At 36.0% G+C, this 22297-nt stretch overlaps 1 protein-coding gene across 1 annotated transcript in view; it reads right to left on the bottom strand.

Annotated features, from left to right (window-relative positions):
- Positions 1-21810, bottom strand: part of LOC110466468 (prolactin-releasing peptide receptor-like) — a 39825-nt gene extending 18015 nt beyond the window's left edge. Inside the window, exon 1 of the mRNA XM_021522975.1 lies at positions 21476-21810. The gene's annotated coding sequence lies outside the window, so the exon portion shown is untranslated. The remainder of the gene's footprint in view (positions 1-21475) is intronic.
- Between the last annotated feature and the right edge of the window lie 487 nt (positions 21811-22297).

The raw sequence follows: 22297 nt of genomic DNA, 5'->3' as shown, positions 1-22297 counted from the left end.
ACAATAACCTATTCTCACTGATTCTTGCTCGCCGAGGCACGTATATCTTCGTCAAACTAGGTCGTTACATGTTATTAGTAACTGTTTGAAGCGACTTAGAGAACCACAGCTCCTTTAAAATTGGAAAAAATAGAAGTTTAGTTAGTTTAACAAATGATACCAGATAATGTATATTTAAGCATTGAACTTAGTGCGCATTATGTTGTTTGCTTGCAAAGCTGTGTCATTCAAATAGATAATAAATACCATACAAAAACAGTTCAATACTTATATTTACGTTTTCTCTGCCTCTTATGTTCTTTTTTAACTTATAATTGATATTTAAAATTACAAATGGCCGCCTTATCGACAGTCCACACAATTTCGTTCAATAGTTTGAACAGCGTATTGTCGCGTGCTGATTGGCAAACAAAGTAGTACTTTGAAATTTTAACAAACACTTCAATTTTATTCCACAATTCAGTATCAATACAATTGCATATGATATGTATATAGGGTGATTTAAGTTTATCAATAGAACTCTGAGCTGAAAGTTAGATTTTAAATTGTTTCGATTTTCCACCGGAACAAATTTGGTGCATGGACAAATACAGTGAACACCGTAAATCCGACCTTGCCCTCCACGAGGGAGTTATTTTTGGACGTATATTCGAACTTTTCTCTTTGCTCATTTTGTGAAGAATCCAGGCGTGAATGTATTTGTAGATTGTATGGGAATCTGACAACAGTCGGTAGATTCTATAAAATCCTCGTTATTTGACATGTCGTCAGAAACTGAGGAATGGTGGATGCGAGACGCGTGAAACTGATAGCGTTTGAAGTGAGTGATCTTTCGATGACGCACAGGTTCGTTACAAATGTCTGAAATGTTTATGTGTGCTGTGACTCATATCAGTAGGTCTGTAACATACGTGTCAGTAAGTCTATATAATATGTGTATTTCAGACATTTGTAACGAACCCCTGTTGATCGGTGCAGTGTAACAGACGATATTTCTGCTAAATTGCATGAACGTTAAAATTGTTTCCATTGCCGGCATTGGTGATTTCAACCGATGTGCATTTTGTACGATATGGCAGGCTTTGGTCTTGTTTTCGTTGTAATAAAAGTGAGTTTTTCAAATTTTATTTTTAATTTTGCATATAAATTTACAATGGCATTGTCAAATCTCACAATGCCCAGCGATATTTCAGCAGCCGTCATGTTTATATTTATATTGGATAGTGTAGTTCCGGTCAGTGTTGTATTAATACCCTTTAGAATTGTGTCTCGTGATGCATGGTACTTAAAGTCCCATCAACGACACAGCTTTCAAAGAGGCTATATAGTGACAATGCCATGCAAATGTAAATATAAGGGATTAGACACCTTGTCCGTGCCATATGTCCACTGGCCGTATCCAACGTCATATCTCCGAGGAATTGAAAGTTCAATTTCATCTCTGAAAGCACGAAAGTCCGTGAATGGTTTCTAATATGCTGACACCGTTGCTCCGAATATTCTCATAAAGTCCAAGAGAATAGATAAATAAATCAAAAATATCCATACTCTATCACTTGACACCGAAACAGGAAGTAAGGTGGAGATCAAATTAGAATATTCAACTGCGTGAAATGCAATAAACGGCCACGCAATATATACTTTGATGTCGTGATTTTGTTCTTTTTCCTTTATTCTATGGATGGGTATTTCAAAAAACGGAGAAAGCATGTCATCTCTTTTAAAAACGAGCTTCAAGATCGGGTTCTCAGCTTTCCATGGTATACGATATGTGCGTCTGCGATGCCGATATCATTTTTTACAATGAATGAAATTTGAACATAAATCGCCTTACAGAACAAATAGTTTCCATATCATGCCGAGCGTGACGTCAAAATTCGTTAAAAGCCGATCGGCCCAGATCGGCCCTGCGTTAGTCAACCTAAAAATCGGCCTAAATCGGCCCTGTGGCAGTCTAAGGGTTAAACTTATACTTATAATGTAAACTTACCCGTACAATGTACAGGTACACGCCAAACATTGAAGGTGTCTCTAAGAACAAACTGTCTTTCTATATCCTTTGATGTAGCTTCAATTTGCTTTATTTTATTTTACAGATTATTTTTCTTTCAAAATATTCTGCCGGTTTCCATCTGTGATGTATGTTGATCGTGTCGCCATCCAAAGGGGCTTAAAGGTAGTCTGGTTTATAAGCTGTGTAGGCTTTCACGGCGGCAGTGTTTTATACTGTGCTAGGGCCGACGGGTAGTAAGCTATATAATAAGTATGCCACAAGCGTTAGATCTCACACGGAGGTAAAACTGAAACTCAAAGTCGATACGGGAGGAGTTAACTACGGTAACCGAGGAAACACAAGACAAATGGAATTACGTCATCAACATGCCATTTCAATCAAGGAATGACGCACGTTACAGCATAGGAAAACACATTCAGACGTCACTCACTCTACAAATGAAAAAAAAAGTGATGAAACTGAAGTACTGCATTGCGAACATACTAGAATATATATATATATATATATATATCACAGCGTGAACACACAAGAACAAAACCGATCACAGTGTCTATATAAAAGGTCACAATACGCAACAGCGTCAAAATTCAAGGACGATATTAACAACAGAGTCAACTAACAAGGCCAAAATATACAACAGCGTCAAGATTAAAAGAAAATAATATACCACATAGTCTACTGTCAGCATGACCACCAGGGACGGCTAACTTCTAAGGTGTTACATAAGCAGAGCGATTCTGACTTTCCGATCGTAAACTTCCCCTTTTTGATAGTAACATCCCTAATTCCTTTACCTAAGGTGTGTATATTTCGCATTTGATTCAACATTTAAGAAGTTGCTCCTTATGTTATGATAGATGTTGACGGACAAACTTACAATACAGGGTTTCATAAAATGCAAGTTGGTGAAGAGTATGGACGCCATCATGATCTCAAGAGGAAAACATGTTTTTGCTTCGTTTGATACGAAGGTCGATGCTCTAGATTATGCTCTTAAGTGTTCTGGTCGTTTTGTTGTCACTTGATATCTACCCGAGTTCCAGATTTAAGGACGTTACACTTCCTAGATTTGATCTTTATTTACATGTCGGGTATGGTCGACGCTTACCCCTCTGAACACCTGGTCTTCTTCTCCTTGCACATTTTTAAAGGTTTGCATGTAAATTTGTCCTTTGTTCATATTTGCCCTATTTTGATTGATTCGCAATATGATTGTTATGGCACTTTGGAATTCTCTTTTGGATTTTCTTCTTGTTATATAACGGGGATAGGGTGTAACGGCTGGAAAACGCCCAGGAAAATAATTTCTAATGCAGGGAACTGCAGAAAAACGGACATATATGATCTGCTGTTAATTATACATAATAAAAGAAATAACATCGCGTCTTAGTGAAAATTAATACTGTAAAACGGTATATGTGGGTTTATGAGATTAACATTTGTGGAAATATTTTTTTCACTGAACATATGAAGTATTTATTTATTTATTATATATAGAGAATGATACTTGATAAGCAGCATAAAGTTGTTTGGTATCTGTGGATTAACTTATCTTATGATAGTAAAGTCGTTATATTTAAGTAGTTTAAAGGTGGTGTTCAAATGCGTCTTGTACTGGAGAAGTTTGGTATCTTAATACCCTGCTGACAATTAATACTTAACCAACCTTACATACGAGTGTGTTATTTACCTATAACTGTCAGTACGTACACAGTTTAGTATGTTAGATAGGTAACAGTTCTTTGTCTGTATCACACTCTACAGAGGCGGATAGTGTATTATCTCAGTATATATCTCTGCGCAGATTATTTGGTTATCAAATAAGGACTCTTATCAGAAAACTGAACCTTCCTTTTCCTCATTGAGAGGTGACAAAGTGTGAGATTCGCTGTATAAATAGACATTTGCTTAGTAAGCATATCACTTTGGGTTGGGTTGGGTTGGGTTGGGTAGGGGGGGNCACATGTCAAAAGGAAACTTAAGAGCACTAGAAGATTATCGTTGTTTCAGTTTATTAGGATTCAGCGGTCCCTTATAGTCCCTATATAGTCCCTTATAGTCCATATATAGTCCCTTATAGTCCCTTATAGTCCCTATATAGTCCCTTATAGTCCCTATATAGTCCCTTATAGTCCCTTATAGTCCCTATACAGTCCCTATAGAAACAAAATAGAGCTGACCTTTGTAGCTGTTTAGAAGGCGATTCTATCCATCGGTCTATTTTGTGTTTGTGTTTGATGTTGAAACTCTAACGCGAGATCAAATAGGGTTGATTTATAGCTATTTGTTGTAAATTTAATCCTTAACCCAAGAAGCCGTAGGAGAATAACTGATAAAAAGGTATGGTTATAATAAGTATTATTGATCAGAAAATGCATTAGCTAGGTAGGAACGCGATTCTTTAATAAAAGCCATATTTGAATTTAAAACATGTGAAAGGACGGCGGGGTATAAGCTATAGACTAGATTGATTAGCACAAACAGATCTTTCTACAGGTGACTGAGCCTGGATCGATTAAGTGTAACGTACACTGATCACGCTAATAAGTCAGTATACCTGCCTGACGTGTTCGGTGTGCTGGAGTAAGGTATAGAACACAGTGCTACTTATGGTAAATAGGTTTCTGTAATGTAACATTACCTACAGAAGAGCGATCCGTTATAGAACCTAGATGTTGATGGGATAATGACGTAAGTCCTCTGATACCGAATAATAGTACCCTAACGACGACGATAACAGCAACAGTGACGATAACAGACTTTTCCAAAAAAACAACAACACTTAAACCATGCTATAAACTTGCACTGTTTTATATCGTTCTTATATCAGTATTTGGAATGTTTTCTCCATGTGTAATTACTGAAACGTATTATATCACATAAAACAAAAGCGAGGTCTTTGAAGTCCCTGACAAAACAGTATGAATCTTTGAACTAAATTGGAAAAAGTGTTTCCTTAAAGTTAGCAGTTAAAGAAATAGGAATGTGATTTAGAGACAGTAAATTCATTTTAACTTAATGAACTGAAGAATAACTACATGACATAGGAATGACATTGTAAAATCCTGAGATGAACCGTCGAAATAGGCGATACTGTCAAATGTATGAAAACAAAGGTTTGGTTCCGGGTCTTTCCCATATTCACTTTCAGAAACTTTTATTTTTATTTTTCAATTATGTCCGTGAAATAAACAAAAAAAAACCCAAAAAACAGCCAACTATCATATGTTTTAAAGAATCTAACATATCTCAGGGTATATTATTACGTGATTTCCGTCCAAAGTTTATGACTTCCGGTTTAATATATTGCTCGACGCAATGGAAGAACTACAGTTATACGATCGAAAATCAAGTGTTCGAATCCCAGTGTCTGAAAAGAATTTTTTTTGTCCCAAAATATCGTTGATAAAGAATATTTATTTATCTTTGTTATTATTCTGAAAAAATCTGCAAGATATAGGTTTCTTTTAAAAATGCCTTATTAAAGAAGTTATGCCAGTAATAAAATTTCATTTTAAAAGTTTAAATTTTTTACGGGGAACCTTAGAGTGATAACAAAATTGATTGTGAAAGCAAAGCGTCCAAATAGACAAGGGCATATACGATTCCCTTATCTTATAAAAACAAAAAAGGAGAATCCATATAAAGAGCTTTGCATAAGATGAATCTTAACCTTGACATTTGGTGAAATAAAATAAAAAACCACCAAAGGTCTTCAAATTAAAGTACAGTAAAACCGGACGCTATGAACCCTTAATAATTCCTCTAGGATTAAAAAGATTCAAAGCGGCTTTAAAGAGATCGGACGTCAAAAACGTGCTGAAATTAGCTAAAAGAACTACATATCCGGAGGGAGACGGGAAGCTGTATCTAGCATTTTCTGATGATGCTTCATTAAAGTTCCAGAGATACCTTACAGTGAGTGTATCTCTACTGTCATGTCTAGATGTCACCAGTGCATTGGCAAGTGTCTTCCAGGCATCTCTGGTATGGAAATAACTAATGCAGCCAACATTCCTTCTCTTGAATAATTTACTTACTAACGTCATTTGTTCGTTTTTATTTTGTTTTAGTTATTTTAACTTAGATAAAGACCCCCAGAAGACCTAAAAATTTCTCATTGTATCATAGCCTTGATATGATTGGAACCAACTCAAACCATAATGAAGGCATGTTCTTATTACGATGAGGTTTTTCACGGTTCGATTTCAAGACATTGCATCAATATACTGGTGACAATAAGAACACGTTTTGTCGGAATGAGAATATCTCCTCATTGTTCTGAAATCCGATGAACATTCACTCTTATGTACCATCAACAAAACGATGATAAGGTTTGTATTATGATTTTCCTTGACCCCGACACCGATCCTTGCGAAACACCTAAATCGAGTTGTTTTTAAGGAAAACACTACCCACTGCCACTCTTTATATCTGTGAAATATGTCAGGATACAGGAAAATGCGTCAGAAGATATACCATATTTTTATTTCAGGCTCTTAAACATTGTGTCACTTACAATGACATTAAACTGAGGTTGATGTATCCGGTAGCATTAGAACTGCCGTATAATTGTTGCCCAATGCCACGGGAATGTACTCTTAAAAAAGCAGTTTCTACTGAGACATGCATTAAAAGCATCTTGTAGGCTGTGTTGGACGAAATTTACCATCAAGATGTTCCTCAAGGTGTCTGTCAACTGGCATCTATATTTTCCAGAACAGAATTTTCAGAGGAAAATTGAGCTCTGGACTCGATCAGAGATTTTTTGTTGAAGTAAATAAGAGGGAGCAGACATTTTGCGGAGATTTGGTTGACACCTTTGTTATAGTATGATTATGTGTGATTCGTCAAATGCAGGAGCTGTACATGTGCCAAGTGCTTACTTTTAAATCTAGTGCTAGTCGACCCATAGCATGACCATATCAACAAAGACAATGCTCTTTGAGTTAAGGAGACGCGACTTTGTGATGAAGCTTTCTCGTATTTCTTATCGTATTTTTTATTTTATTTTTTTTGAGGGGGAAGGTTTGGGTATTTTTAATATCAATGTATTTACATTATGATCGAAACGATTTTTTATCGGGAGTATATCTGAAAACAAACACGATGTATATGTACATGTAAGAATGTATGTTATAGGCACTAGAGATGGTTACTGCATGGAAGCAACAAGTACCGGGGTGATACAAAATCAAACAATACGATACTAAGGCTACCCACTCAAACAGTACAGAGATGAGGTGAAACAGAGATAAAAGAAGTTCTGCGAGGGTTAAGGTTTTCTATAGTTCATTTTTTTCAATTCCTGATGTCGCCTGTCAAAGCTGGAGCGGTATATGTCAGGAGCAACATATTTCTGAGTTCAGGTTCTTTGAAAATATTGTTACCAGACCCAGAAAACTTTTTAGTTTGGGGATTGGTATATATATTTAACTACTTCCAGCATATTTCCTACTAGACTGGTTACCAGCCCCTAACTTTTTATGAAGAATTTCTCAACTGGATTTTACTACAGCTTATCTCCCCCGAATTTAGAACCTAGGGGATTGGAATACAGGATGTAGTATTGTTTGGGGGTTCAGCAGATTTTAAAACTCGTTTCTGGATCGATACTGAAATATGGTGTTGAAACAAATATGTATTTAGTCAATTTTAAGAAAATTTACGATGCAGTTGTTATGGTCACTAACACTAAAAGAAATTCGCGTCAACTTTCCATGGAAAGTTCCATGGAAAGTTGACGCGAATTTCTTTTAGTGTTAGTGACCATAACAACTGCATCGTAAATTTTCTTAAAATTGACTAAATACATATTTGTTTCAACACCATATTTCAGTATCGCACGCTATATCTAAGACAAAAACAAAATATTAAACACACTTGTTATCTCGTTGGGATTGCGTGAAGACATTATACACATCCTTAGTCAATTTTCTATACTCATTGTTTTCCTTAATAGCCACGTAATTATTTCATCATGTTAAGCGAAACAGGCATCTGCATCAGACTTCAGAGATATTTACGACGGATAACGGTGCAAGCCTATTAAAACGAATTCAGTCATCGCATTGATTATCAGGTTTTCACTATATAGCGAAAGCGGCTCTATGATTAGAAAGGCAATTATGGTAAACACGAAAAAACGGCGACATATAATCAGGAAGCTCCTGACGACAGGCCTGGGCTCCGTCACCATCGAGATAAATGACAACGTGTTATGTAAAACCTATGGTTGACAGGAATAGCATAGTCAAAAACAATATCATAGGGGGAAATTATCTAAAGGATACGGAGACGAACTTAAAACTTCGTCGTTTGTCAATAATTACTAAGCAAAATTACTCTAATGGAGAAACATTTCAACATCCTTAGATTTGTAGAATCCATCAGTCCTGGGTGATGTAGAGAGATAAATTCCATTTTTGAAGCAAAAAGTTTTACATGTAGCGAGTGCTCAATTTAACAAATCCTATCCTAGGGTCTACATCCCATAGAATTGATTGACTGTTTTTCTCTCCTAAATTTAACATACAAAAACGGAAATGCACATGTGAATTACGGAATAAAAAAGGGTTCATCTTTTAAACCAATTTGATCCTGGAGAAAACAAAATTGGATTACATTTCAAGCTGTAAAATAATATGGATATGTTATGTATACTCCCTGTGATCGAGGGAAACATTCGAGCCACACGCTGTATTCGAGGTAAACACGTTCGACACAAACAAGTTATATTGTATTTTCAATAACATTAATCAGTTTGGAAATATGTGATATCAAAGTTTTACTTTCTTCACAAACAATGTACGTATTAAACGTGTCGCAACATTTCAAGACCGACTGGTCCCTTTGTCACTCAGTCATAGCTTGACAGATGGACCAGTCGGTCTTAACGCTGCGACACGTTTAATAGTACATTGTTTGTGTAGAAAGTAAAACTTTGAAATCAAGTCTTACTGTAGTTTAAACGAGAGTTCGGTCCTTGAAACCAACAATGAACATTTGAAAATGTGATGAACCCTTCTGTATTGATACGTCACCATTCTATAAATGAATCGGTTACGTATGAGTTTTGCATCGTAACAATGATAGCGGTTCATTCTCTCTCTCCATAGCTGTTTTAGTGATATTATTTTGATTCTCTTTAACAATGATTGGCACATATTATTTTATCAAATAAGGGCTCTGCACAATGCAATAATGTAATTTAAAAGGAAAATGAGGCCATTATCAGTGATCAAACAGAGGTCAGCAATTTTTTTAATAGTTTTTATGTAAATGCTGCTTCTGATATCGGTACAGAAGATTCTTCTGATGAAACTATTTCAAAAGAGATAAGGGCACACAATAATGATCAGTCAAAGTTTTGTTTTAATCATGTCTCTCCTTTCGTGGTTGAAAAGGCTATCTCTTAGGTGAAGGCGAAGAAGGCCACTGGTATCGATGGCATATCTTCAAAACTCCTTAGAGCCTGTTGTACTGACATCAGTGTGCCTCTGCGCGACATGATGAACAACTGTTTTGATAGATCAGAGCTCCCTTGCAGACTCAAGGAGGCACAGGTAGTTCCTAATTTTAAGAAAAAAGATATTTTAGATAAACAAAACTACCGACCAGTCAGTATTTTACCTTGTATATCGAAATTGTTTGAAAGAACCATGTGTGATCAACTGACTGCCTTTTTAGTAATGTGTTTCATCATTTCCTTGCTGCCTTTCGACCAGGATTTGGGTGTCAATCCACCCCGTTGCGACTTGTTGAGGATTGGCATAGAGCCCTGGACAACCATGAGTATGTCGCTGCCATACTGATGGACCTATCCAAGGCTTTTGACTGTCTTCCTCATAACTTGTTGGTCGGGAAGCTGGAGGCCTATGGCCTGAGCAAAGCCTCAGTTAACCTGGTGTTCAGCTACCTAAGCAGCAGGAAGCAGCAGGTAAAAATTGGCTCCAAATGCGGTGACTGGCTGGAAGTGCTGAAGGGGGTTCTATTTTAGGACCCTTGCTTTTTAATGGTTTGTAAATAATACGTTTTTATATGTGACATCCTGTAAATTATATAATTATGCAGACGACAACACTGTCAGTGAATCAAATAAAGACCCAGATGCTTTAAACATAATAGTGAAAATGACTGTCAAAATTTAATAGACTGGTTTAATTTAAAACAGATGAAAGGAAACCCTGATAAATTCCAGGTCATTTGTATTGGGAAACGTTCGGTAGATGCTATACAGTATTTTAGTATTGGCGAAATAGATATTGTTCCTGACAGTGTTGTCAAACTTTTAGGTGTGAACTTTGATTCATTTTTAAACTTTGAAGCTCATATCTCTGAAATTTGTAGGAAAGCCTCAAGGCAATTGTCCATTTTAAAGCGAATTGGGAGATTTTTTAACCAAACAAGGTAGACTTGTAATTTGTAATTATTTTATTGTTTCAAATTTTAACTACTGTCCTTTAGTCTGACACTCTCGTTCCATGAAGAGTGTCAGAAAGCTAGAAAAGATACAAGAAAGAGCTTTAAAGTTTATACATAATGATCACAACTCATCCTTCAGACACTTACTCAGTAATACCAACAGCGACAGGCTTCATGTAAGGCGTCTGAAGAAAACGGGTTGTGAGGTTTTTAAAATTATAAACAAAATTTCTCCTGAATATATTCATAATCTTGTAAATATTAAGATGTCTAATTATGACTTCAGGAAAGAAAATATTGCAGAGTTGCCCAGGGTCAACACTGTGAAGTATGGACATACATCGTTTGCTTTTGAAGCTGCTTGGGTGCGGAACAGTCTTCCAAATGACTTCCGAAAAGTTAAAAACTTCAAAGTATTCAGGATGCTGGTCCATTCCTTGGATGGCCCCATCTGCCTTTGCAATATCTGCAAAGAGTGATACTTCATACTATGCCCTGGTTACCTCTGCCACCTGACATTTTGGATTGTGTGATACTTTTATTGTCTTTATTTCATTTCTTATATGTTTTAATTCTATTCTATATTTTTGCAGCATCTTATTTGTACTTTAATTTCAAATATTCTAAAATATAAATTTTTACAAAACTTGATAAATTTTGTTAATTGATTTCGGAATCATTTTTAATTCACACTATAATAGTGTATATTCTGTCAATTTTTATTCGTTGCTATATAAGCATTGTATGTATATTTTACTTCATAGTGTTTTAAACCTGAGTCCTAAGTAATTCTTGTGTGATATACAAGTATTCATTCACTATTAACTATGTCTTTTATTTACCTATTCTGAAGACTACTTATCTGTGATCACATTTAATGCTTTTCATATATTAACACTGTTTATATATATATATCCCGGGGGCCTTTGCAGGTAGGGGACTCCCAATCACTTAGAAACCTGGGATATGTATACTTTCTTTTTCTGCGATGATTTATTACTGGTGTTTTTTTTTATTAATATATGTGATTATCTCCCTTTACTTATAATATAATATGTTATTGTTATTTTTACATATGTTTGTCGCGATTATAGCTCTCAAGAGCTAACGTTCCTTGTTTACCTGTATGCGACGTTAAATAAAGTTTCTTGTATCTTGTATCTTGTTGAACGTTGAAGCAATTGTATTTTATGCACTGCATTGTAAGTCGTAAGGAATAAAGTTACCTTGCTACAAAAAAATGGGAAACGTTATCCTTTCCAGAGAAGAACATGCTACACATCAGTATCCTCTCCCATGGAGTTTAGATTACACATCAGTATCCTCTCCCATGGAGTTTAGATTACACATCAGTATCCTCTCCCATGGAGTTTAGATTACACATCAGTATCCTCTCCCATGGAGTTTAGATTACACATCAGTATCCTCTCCCATGGAGTTTAGATTACACATCAGTATCCTCTCCCATGGAGTTTAGATTACACATCAGTATCCTCTCCCATGGAGTTTAGATTACACATCAGTATCCTCTCCCATGGAGTTTAGATTACACATCAGTATCCTCTCCCATGGAGTTTAGATTACACATCAGTATCCTCTCCCATGGAGTTTAGATTACACATCAGTATCCTCTCCCATGGAGTTTAGATTACACATCAGTATCCTCTCCCATGGAGTTTAGATTACACATCAGTATCCTCTCCCATGGAGTTTAGATTACACATTTAATTTGGTACTCTACAATTAGTTCAAAGTATCAAAAAAATACCAAATCAAAATCGATAAATACTGGAAAGAAAATATGAGTAAAGGAAAGATTAGCATAAAGTTAAATTAAAGACCAGGAATACAAGACCAGGGCCCGTATTCATGAAACCGTTCTCATGCTCAAGCATGGCCTTTGTGCTGAAGCTTAATTACTTGTTTTGGTTAAAAATTAATTAAAAAATCTATTATTTCAATGATAAAGAAAAACATTGAAGAGCCATAAAGCCGAATGCTGTTTTCAATGTTTACATTTTACTTTTTGAATTGTTTACATGATTTAAGTGCGTAACAAGAAAGCTGGTTTGAGCACAGAATCCTTGCTTGAGCATGAGAACGGTTTCATGAAAACGGGCCCTGCAGGTTTTCCGGAAGGGCAAGTGTCCTCCGTCTTGTCGACGATTCCCGCCATGCAAGTCGGGACCAAATCCAAGCAATGCTTTAGAGCTAGAACAGTGACAGCGAATTGTACTTTTTCAATAGTCTCTATGTAAATATTTCTTTGCTTATACGTTGCCCTAGTTTTATTGATTTTTAGTTCGAATTATGGTTTTGAACAATATAGATTCTGGAATCGCATGACGCATTTCATGACTACTACCGGTACATAAAGAAAAAATTATACTTTGAGATACAAAATCACAGACCAAACACATTTCACATTAGAATATAAACATGCACACTTTCTACACGTTTGATGTAGCAGTTTGACTATTCCATCAACAGCTGATTATTTTGTGAGATTACGGTAAATAGATTTAGCAGCCAGTATGTATAAGTGAGCGAGACGGACATATACAATTTAAAGAGTTTATCATGACAGCCCCGAGACAATGGTCGATGTAATTACTGATGTCGTCAGTTTCGTGATGTTTGTAAATCAAAATAGAAGCATATTGATTTTCCCTCCGATAAGTTTACAATAATAAATCACAAATAATGATATATCCCTTTGGGTATTCTCCCACCGTACTTCCGCTGCGTCTAGAGGCTTCCTTAACCGACCGTACATGACATGAAGGTGCTGGTACAGAGAACGCTGTAATGAAATATAATTGTTTAATTGTATCACGTGAGCCCTGTGAAGACAAAGTGGTCCTTAATTATCTGTTGAACCGGAACAAAACGAATTATGACCTTTTTATGTAAGAAATTATCGACTATATACGGTAACAGTATACCAAACATAACAAGTAATTTATATCTGATGGATCAATTCTTTAAGGGAAAATGTCAGAGTATTGGAAATAGGTGAGTTTTAGGAGAAACAACGGGTCGGTTTCCTCTATATCAAATATTACAATAATTAGTGCGCTGGTTTTCAACATTAAAACTACTTCAATTACTCAAAAAACATCAAAACACAATAAACAGTAGATTATTTTAAATACAAAAATGTCCATAATACATACCAGACTACTATAAATACAAAAATGTTAACAGAACAAATTGAACTGCTATCAAACACATATAAAACTCTTAAGGTTAAACAGTATATTTCTTTCTATATAAATAAGATGTTTTCGTTTCGATGTTATATGTTGGCATGTATTACAACTGGATAACTGTAGTAAAGGTTAACAGGACAAAGACCTACCTAATGCTACGATTATCAAGTGCGAACGCAATCTAAATTGCGATAGATCATATCAATCAATTTCAGCTTTGCAAAAATAACACTTATTAACAACAGAATAAAAACAGCTTTGAAATGTCGTAAAGTATTTTCAAAAATGAAACTTGTGTACATAAAATACCAGCGCTAAATTCATTAATAAAGTACCTCCTCGTGTTTCTCTCAGCTGAACTAATCATCCATAGAAAAGACAGGCCACATATTATTTTTCTAATATCGTTTTGCAATTTCTTGCAACAAGAGCGTGTCGTAAAACTTCAAACTAATTTTCCTGGATTTCTCTGATAAAAACCTTCATGTCATTATTAAAGGTCTATAATAACAATGACATACGCTTCTTTTTGCAATGAAATATATATTGATCTATTTTTCCGTTTGCAATGAATCATATATTAACCTACTTTTCCTTTTTGCAATGACATGTATATGCTTTTACTTAAACAATAAATGTGCATTCGAAATACAATAAGAACCTCACTGTGTTTCGACATTTCAGTGAACACGAAGATAAATGCTTCTTTGTTTTGTTTGTTTGAAAGGCCACCAGAGGCTACCCGGGAAATGTACAATCTGGCAATATCGATTTCCGAAAAAAGGAGAAAATTGTCAACTCGATGTAAAGTAGTCCGTTATTCGTGAAATGGCTTGACCCTTAAAATAAAAGGCCCGTCTCAGATAAACATGGATAGTGAATTAAACCTGCACAACACACCAACATATATATACGTATTTATAAACTACATTTTGATTTCATTTTGTTTAGAAGACTGATTTGTTTTTCAAAAACTGTTTCCCCCAGATTTTGAACTTGTGAAAATCATGGTTACCACATCAAAAAAAACCAAAATATGCACAAAAAAAACATGTTTTTAACCCAAAATTTGACCCCCGCAAGTAGTAACTTTTTTCTTAAAAACCCGTCTGATATTAAATACCGCCTACTCGGTAACAGAAATACTTACGCTTAAGCATAGGTCATTCCGGTGGATTTTTCACAATATTTACACATGTGCTGAGTACAAAAATAGACTACATGAAAAGCTAGCTTTTGTTGTGTAGAAACAGATTTGTAAATTCCCAAAACTGAAGTATCAAACCAAATTCGATTTTTCTTTTTTTAAATTATGAAGCCCACAAAGTCCACTTCATCATGTATATGCAAATTTTAGTGCTGATTTGTTTTTAAAATGATGATACATGTTATATTACAGGGGTTATTCATTGTATAACAAGATCACCCATGGCCATTGTACGCTACTGTACACTGCTACCTAAGTAGATGTTTAGATGTTGAATGCAAAATCTATCGATTTCATTTTAAATACAAACTTGCCACATCATATTTCACTAAATCAGAAAATAGCGTATCGATTGTGAATCTCAAATCTTGCAGAATGGAAAACTTCTCATAATTTGTTAAACAGATAAATGTACTAGATAAGCAACATAAACGTTGTCTCAACCTGCTGTGAACAACATATGCCACTTTGGAGGCAGAAAAATAATCATTATTCCTAGTTTGTTAAACAGATGTTTATCTTAATTACCAATTGTTAAGGGGTCATAAAGTAGCTATTTTTTAATGCAACTTTATTTCTCAAATTTACAATTATACGCTCTATCAACACATTGTCCGCTGTGTGTAAATGTACATACAAATCATGAAGCACAGGCAGAAAGTGCAGCCATTTCCAATCATAAACAGTTCAATACATTTTATGTAAGCATATGAACGCTTTGGTTCCTTTTTTTCTTTTTGACATCTAGCCGTATAAAGTAAAACAATTTATTTCCATCCTCTTCCGGTCAGAAAAGTGAATGAAATTCCGATCTTTATGCAAAGATAATGTCGAAGCAAGACTTGTCATCACCTTTGCAATGGGTTATATTTTGATCTACCTAACTTTGGGTCAGAGTAGACTTTGATATCACCTGTATATAGGTGTTCCATGTGACATTGGTAAAGCGTAAACAAATACAACATGTTCTCGTGATATATGGTGTAAAAACATGTCAATATTAAACTGAATTCTTTTCAGTGTTATAAGAGTAGAACTATAACTATCAACAGTATTACAGGCAATTCGAATAGCTAGTGTACTTTTCAGTGTTATAAGAGTATAACTATACTTATCACCAGTATTACAGACAATTCGAATAGATAGTGTACTTTTCAGTGTTATACGAGTAGAACTATAGTTATCAACTGTATTACAGACAAACCGAATAGATAGTGTACTTTTCAGTCTTATACGAGTAGAACTATAGTTATCAACTGTATTACAGGCAATTCGAATAAGTGTTTTAACGCCTTTAGGATACTTGTCTGCAGTCCTGTTACTGTAAGAGTTACGAACTTTAACACTGAAAAATGGGAGTTTTATGTCTTTATCTAATTTTTTAATGAAAAAATAGCCATACAAAGAAATTGTGAATTTTAGATCATACACTCTTGGTTGTTAAATCTATCCACGAGTTCCGTAAGCTCCATTCACTTTTTTAAACGACTTACGATCTTTATCAATTGACTTTCAGGTCATAATTAGTTATATCGTAACAAAATGGTGGCTTCTTGTGCGTCAACTATCACAACTTCAAATGATTTTCAAGAGAAGTATCTATTTTTTCATTTCGGCAAAATTGTTAAATAATCAGTGTAAATTATTGCCAGGCGACTCGCGCTAAGAACAACTCACTCGTCTGTTCAAAGTTTTTGAAGGAATTGACGAGCCATACTAACCTGGTGAATTGCGATGGTATCTACAACAGTCAATTTCATAACTATCGAAATAACATTACTGTCGTTGTGAATTTAAATTTTGTTACTACCCCACCATGTGAAAAACAACATGGGAAATATAATAAAATAATAATCAGCGAATGTTCCGCTAAAATAATCCAATGTAATAATTGATGAAAACATCATAACTATACTAACCTGACAAATTCAAAACAATACTTTTAAATGTTAAGAATGAAAACATTACTTTCATGGTTTTACTATATCATTTGGTGCACGTATGTTTCGATAATCTTAATTGCCATGTGGGACTTACAGACATGTTTGAGGGGATCGCAATGCATTCTGGGAGAGTACGCAATGCATTCAGGGAGAGTACGCAATGCATTCTGGGAAAGTACGCAATGCATTCTGGGAGAGTACGCAATGCATTCTAGGAAAGTACGAAATGCATTCTGGGAGAGTACGCAATGTATTCTTAGTGAAACTGACAGTTGTTATTATACCCCGTCACACGTCGTTTAAGACGACTAACGTTGTTGGCATTTATTCAGTTTAAACTAGTGACGCATCTCCCAAGTATCCTTGGACTGGCCGTTTGACACTTTGGTGTTGATGTACCTTGGTTAACATACAGTTTATGTTGCTGTTGACAAGCATATTAGATCTAATTTATGAATTAATTACACTACATTTCCGAACCAGTATTGATTTCTAATTATGATCTTATTCATGTGTTTAACTTTTTTTACGAAGAAAGCATCAAAAACTGGAAACAGACTCCTGATTTAACTTTAGTGACTTAAGTTGAGTTCTGTGCTAATTTGCTGTTATAACGAGTTATTTTGTCTAAATAGTTATTCTCCCAACGAGGGGCAATATGCATGTATTTACAATTCTGATTTCAAAGCGTCTCGATAACAGGTTTTTAATTGAATTTCGAAGATGACAAAGTTACCAGATTTATTTTTATGGCAGAAATAAACCATTGCTTAATATCACACTTGGGAAATTAACGCTGGAATCATGTAGAATCTAATCCTCTTTAACGGGACAATTATCTCACAGCGTTTAACATGTGGTTAATTTAATTAATTTTTGACTAGCTACGGTTTAAGTGTCAATGAGTGAGGCTTTCGGGACAAATACCTGTTTACACTGTAACTGTACGTAAAATTAGATTAGATATGTTTAGTCATCTTGCCCACATTAGATGGTCGCGAATAATACAATACTCCTATTCGTGTCTTGCTAGCACGCATACAGATGCTCATGTCACAGGCAACACATACACGTGTGAATGTCACTGGCAACACACACACACGTGTGCGTGTCACTGACATCCCATACACGTGTTCATGTTACTGGCAACACGTATGCAATTGTGCATGTCCCTGATATCACATTTACATGCGTTCATTCACGTTTTCATGTCACTGATATCACATTCATGTGTTCATGTCTTGATAACACGCATACAATGTCCATATCACTGACAACACACATACAGGTGTAAATGTCACTGAAAGCACATACAAGTGTTCATGCCACTAACAATACAAATATACATGTGCATTTAATTATCATCAATTGCATGTGTTCATGTCACTAGCATCCATACACGTGTTCATGTCACTGGCATCCATACACGTACTCGTGCCACTGGCATCCATTCACGTGTTAATGTCACTGACATCTATACACGTGTTCATGTCATGGACAATAAATATTCACGTTCAATTGTCACTGACAAAAACTCATACACGTGAGCATGCCACTGGCAACACACGTTTGTATGTCGGTGATAAGACAAATTCACGTGCAGACGTAACTAACAACGCAGACATAAACGTGCACAATTACATGGTACCGGCAATCAAAATTTGTGATTGATTAATCTTATCACTTTGTTTACGTTAAGAAAACAGGCAGCTGTCAAAACCAGAACAAATTACTGTCTGATATACACCACATATATAAACTAACTTCCTCGGAATAGACGTATGACGAGAATGGGTCGATATTTACAATACAATGTGTTTGTGATAAAACGTGTCTCTGATGTGTTCATTGTTCAAAGGATAATACCTCGCACTTCTCTTTCGTTTCTACGGTCCCATTGATCGATGTAATGAGATTTGAATGCAGAGTACCGTTTTTATTTTAAGGTTTTTCTGATTTGATGAAAGGAAGCCACCTCATCTTTTTTTCAATGAAATGAGAAATAATCAAACGTAACCTTTAGTTGAAACTACAAAGATTAAAAGAATGATAACATTTGATAATGACCATGTACTCATTTCTTTAATATAAACGTTTACCTAGGCATCGTGTCATCTCTAGGGTATCTCTGTCAAACCAAGGGGTGTGTTATCTCTAGTATATCTCTGTCAAACCAAGGGGCGTGTCATCTCTAGTATATCTCTGTCAACCCAGGCATCGTGTCATCTCTAGGGTATCTCTGTCAAACCAAGGGGCGTGCCATCTCCAGAATATCTCTGTCAAACCCGAGCGTCGTGGTATCTCCAGAATATCTCTGTCAACCCAGGCATCGTGTCATCTCGAGAATATCACTGTCAATCCCGAGCGTTATGCCATCCCCAGAATATCTCTGTCAACCAAGGCATCGTGCCATCTTCAAAATATCTCTGTCAACCAAGACATCGTGTCATCTCAAGATGATCTCTGTCAACCCCAAGCGTTATGCCATCCCCAGAATATCTCTGTCAACCAAGGCATCGTGCCATATCCAGATGATCTCTGTCAACCCCAAGCGAGGGGTCATCTCCAGAATATCGCTGTCAACCAAGGCATCGTGCCATCTCCAGATGATCTCTGTCAACCCCAAGCGAGGGGTCATCTCCAGAATATCTATGTCAACCAAAGCATCGTGCCATCTCCAGATGATCTCTGTCAACCCCAAGCGAGGGGTCATCTCCAGAATATCTCTGTCAACCAAGGCATCGTGCCATCTCCAGATTATCTTAGTCAACCTCAAGCGTGGTGATCTCTGTCAACCAAGGCATCGTGCCATCTCCAGAATATATCGGTCAACCAAGACATCGTGCCATATCCAGATGATCTCTGTCAACCCCAAGCGAGGAATCATCTCTAGTATATCTCTGTCAAACCAGGGGGCGTGTCATCTCTAGAATATCTATGTCGGCCCAGACGTAGTGTCACCTCTAGAATATTTTTGTCAACACAGACGTCGTTACATCTCTAGAATATCTTTATCAACCCAGGGGGCGTGTCATCTCTAGAATATCTATGTCGGCCCAGACGTAGTGTCACCTCTAAAATATCCTTGTCAACACAGACGTCGTTACATCTCTAGAAGTTCTTTGTCAACCCAGACGTAGTGTCATTTCTAGAATATCTTTGTCAACTCAGACGTCGTTACATCTCTAGAATATCTTTATCAACCCAGGCGTAGTGTCATCTCTAGAATATCTTTGTCAACCCAGACGTCGTTACATCTCTAGAATATCTTTATCAACCCAGGCGTCGAGGCATTTCTAGAATATCTCTGTCAACCCAGACGTAGTGTCATCTCTAGAATATCTTTGTCAACCCAGACGTCGTTACATCTCTAGAATATCTCTGTCAACCCAGACGTAGTGTCATCTCTAGAATATCTTTATCAACTCAGACGTCGTTACATCTCTAGAATATCTCTGTCAACCCAGACGTAGTGTCATTTCTTGAATATCCTTGTCAACCCAGGCGTAGTGTAATCTCTAGAATATCTTTGTCAACCCAGGGGTCGTGTAATTTCTAGTATATCTCTTGTCAAACCAGATGAAGTGTCATCTCTAGAATATCTTTGTCAACCCAGGCGTCGTGGCATTTCTAGAATATCCCTGTCAACCCATGCGTAGTGTCATTTCAAGATTGTCTCTGTCAACCCATGTGTCATGTCAACACTAGGGTTTCTACGTCATCCCAGGGCGTCGTCTCATCTCTAGGATTTCTCTGATAACCAAGGCGTTTGAGTAAGAGTTTTAAGTACCAGTTAACTTATTCAACTAGCCTAGAAGTCATTTGGTAGATACGTTAATTATTTCACCTTTTATGAATTGGGAAATGCATAAGGTAGCAGTATATAGCTGATAAACGGTTGGTCACACAATGCTTTTAGGGTTTATCAATTGAACAATTTTCTCATTGCTCACACGTGAGTACCTGCGGTGGCTTCTCGAATTTTTCTCCGCGTATTCGCGACGCGAAATTGTTCGCACGAGAAACCCTGAAAACCCAGCGAGATCATCTCTAACCATCGGAACATCGCCAGAATATCATTGTCAAACTAGATCACATGTTTTTTTTTAACCAAAAGCATATTTCAAAAGAAAACAGAATAAAGTACGGACATTATAGGTATGCGTAAGAGTTAAAGTAATGTTCGAAACCTTTAAAGTTAAATAATTGATTTAAAAACGGTATTCATATTATATTTTTTTTTACATTCAAAACATATTAGAACTAATCAAAATCTGGATGAGAAATCTCAATGAAAGAGTAAAAGTGAAAATGTAAGACATAATCTACAAAATCTAAATATTTAGTCTTAACACTTATAGATACTGTATAATCTAAAAATACAAGATTTTAGACTAAAAACATATAGATATAATCTAAAAACATAAAGATATATCTAAAGTATAAAGATATAATCTAAAAATATAAAGATATAAGCCGAAGGATATATAGATATAATCTACAGATATATAAATATCATTCTAAAAAAAGACCTTTGCTTTCCGACACAAATTACTGGATATTCGATTAAAAGTTAGAAGGCAGGATAAAATCGATCCAATCAATTAGCGCCTACAGTATCTGAACACACTTGTCCATACATACTATTCAAAGATATAATGATATATAAACTAACCTGGTAGATGTTGTCATGTACACCTCGGATAACTCTCATCACGTGCTACAGAATCTCACGCGAAACATCTTAGTACGAAATGTCGTCTGCTGTCATAACGAAATGTCCATCTCAAGGCTTCTATCATCTCACACCAGCCTTCACCATTCAGTTAATTCACATCTTCATAATGTACAGCAATCATATAGTTGAGATTAACATACAAACTGGCCGAGGAGATGATGTAGTAGCAGTTCTAGTGTGTGAGTGCCTGACTGTGGCCGTACACTGTATAACACGTCCTCAATGCTGGCCGCTAGTGTCATTCTGCTCCAGCCTTATCCACTGCCTGACAGCCTGCTGAGACCGATGGTGGAAGCCGAGAGTCGACCTTTGTCATCAGCTAACAGCAATCTGATTTGGAAATATTGATATATCACGGGATATTTTTTTAGTTAAATTAAGTAATTTGAACGGCACGATTGGCATTTTTGAACGTAAACAATTTTAACGAATTTATCAATATCTTTTTTTTTTTTTGAGTTATATGGATTGGATTATATCTGACAAACTGATTTGGTAGTATTAACGTATATTACTTGCTAAATAAAACTCAACAGTTGAGTATTATACAAGGTGACATCTACTGTTTCTATTGACATAAGCGTGTGCAAACATTGGTGTCGGCAAAGAGCGCTGCTCTGTGTACATTGTTGTGTCGAGGGGCAATAGCATGAGTATCAATTGTCTGATATGAAAGCTATTTTTAATGTTTGCATTAACCAAATAACGTTTACATGAACGGACACTTTCCGATACCGATTGGCGTGATTATGTCTGCTT

This window comes from Mizuhopecten yessoensis, unplaced genomic scaffold, assembly GCF_002113885.1.
Source record: "Mizuhopecten yessoensis strain PY_sf001 unplaced genomic scaffold, ASM211388v2 scaffold11133, whole genome shotgun sequence".
Taxonomy (NCBI): domain Eukaryota; kingdom Metazoa; phylum Mollusca; class Bivalvia; order Pectinida; family Pectinidae; genus Mizuhopecten; species Mizuhopecten yessoensis.
The sequence above is the reverse complement of the archived record's forward strand: the minus strand, read 5'-3'. Positions and strand labels throughout refer to the sequence as shown.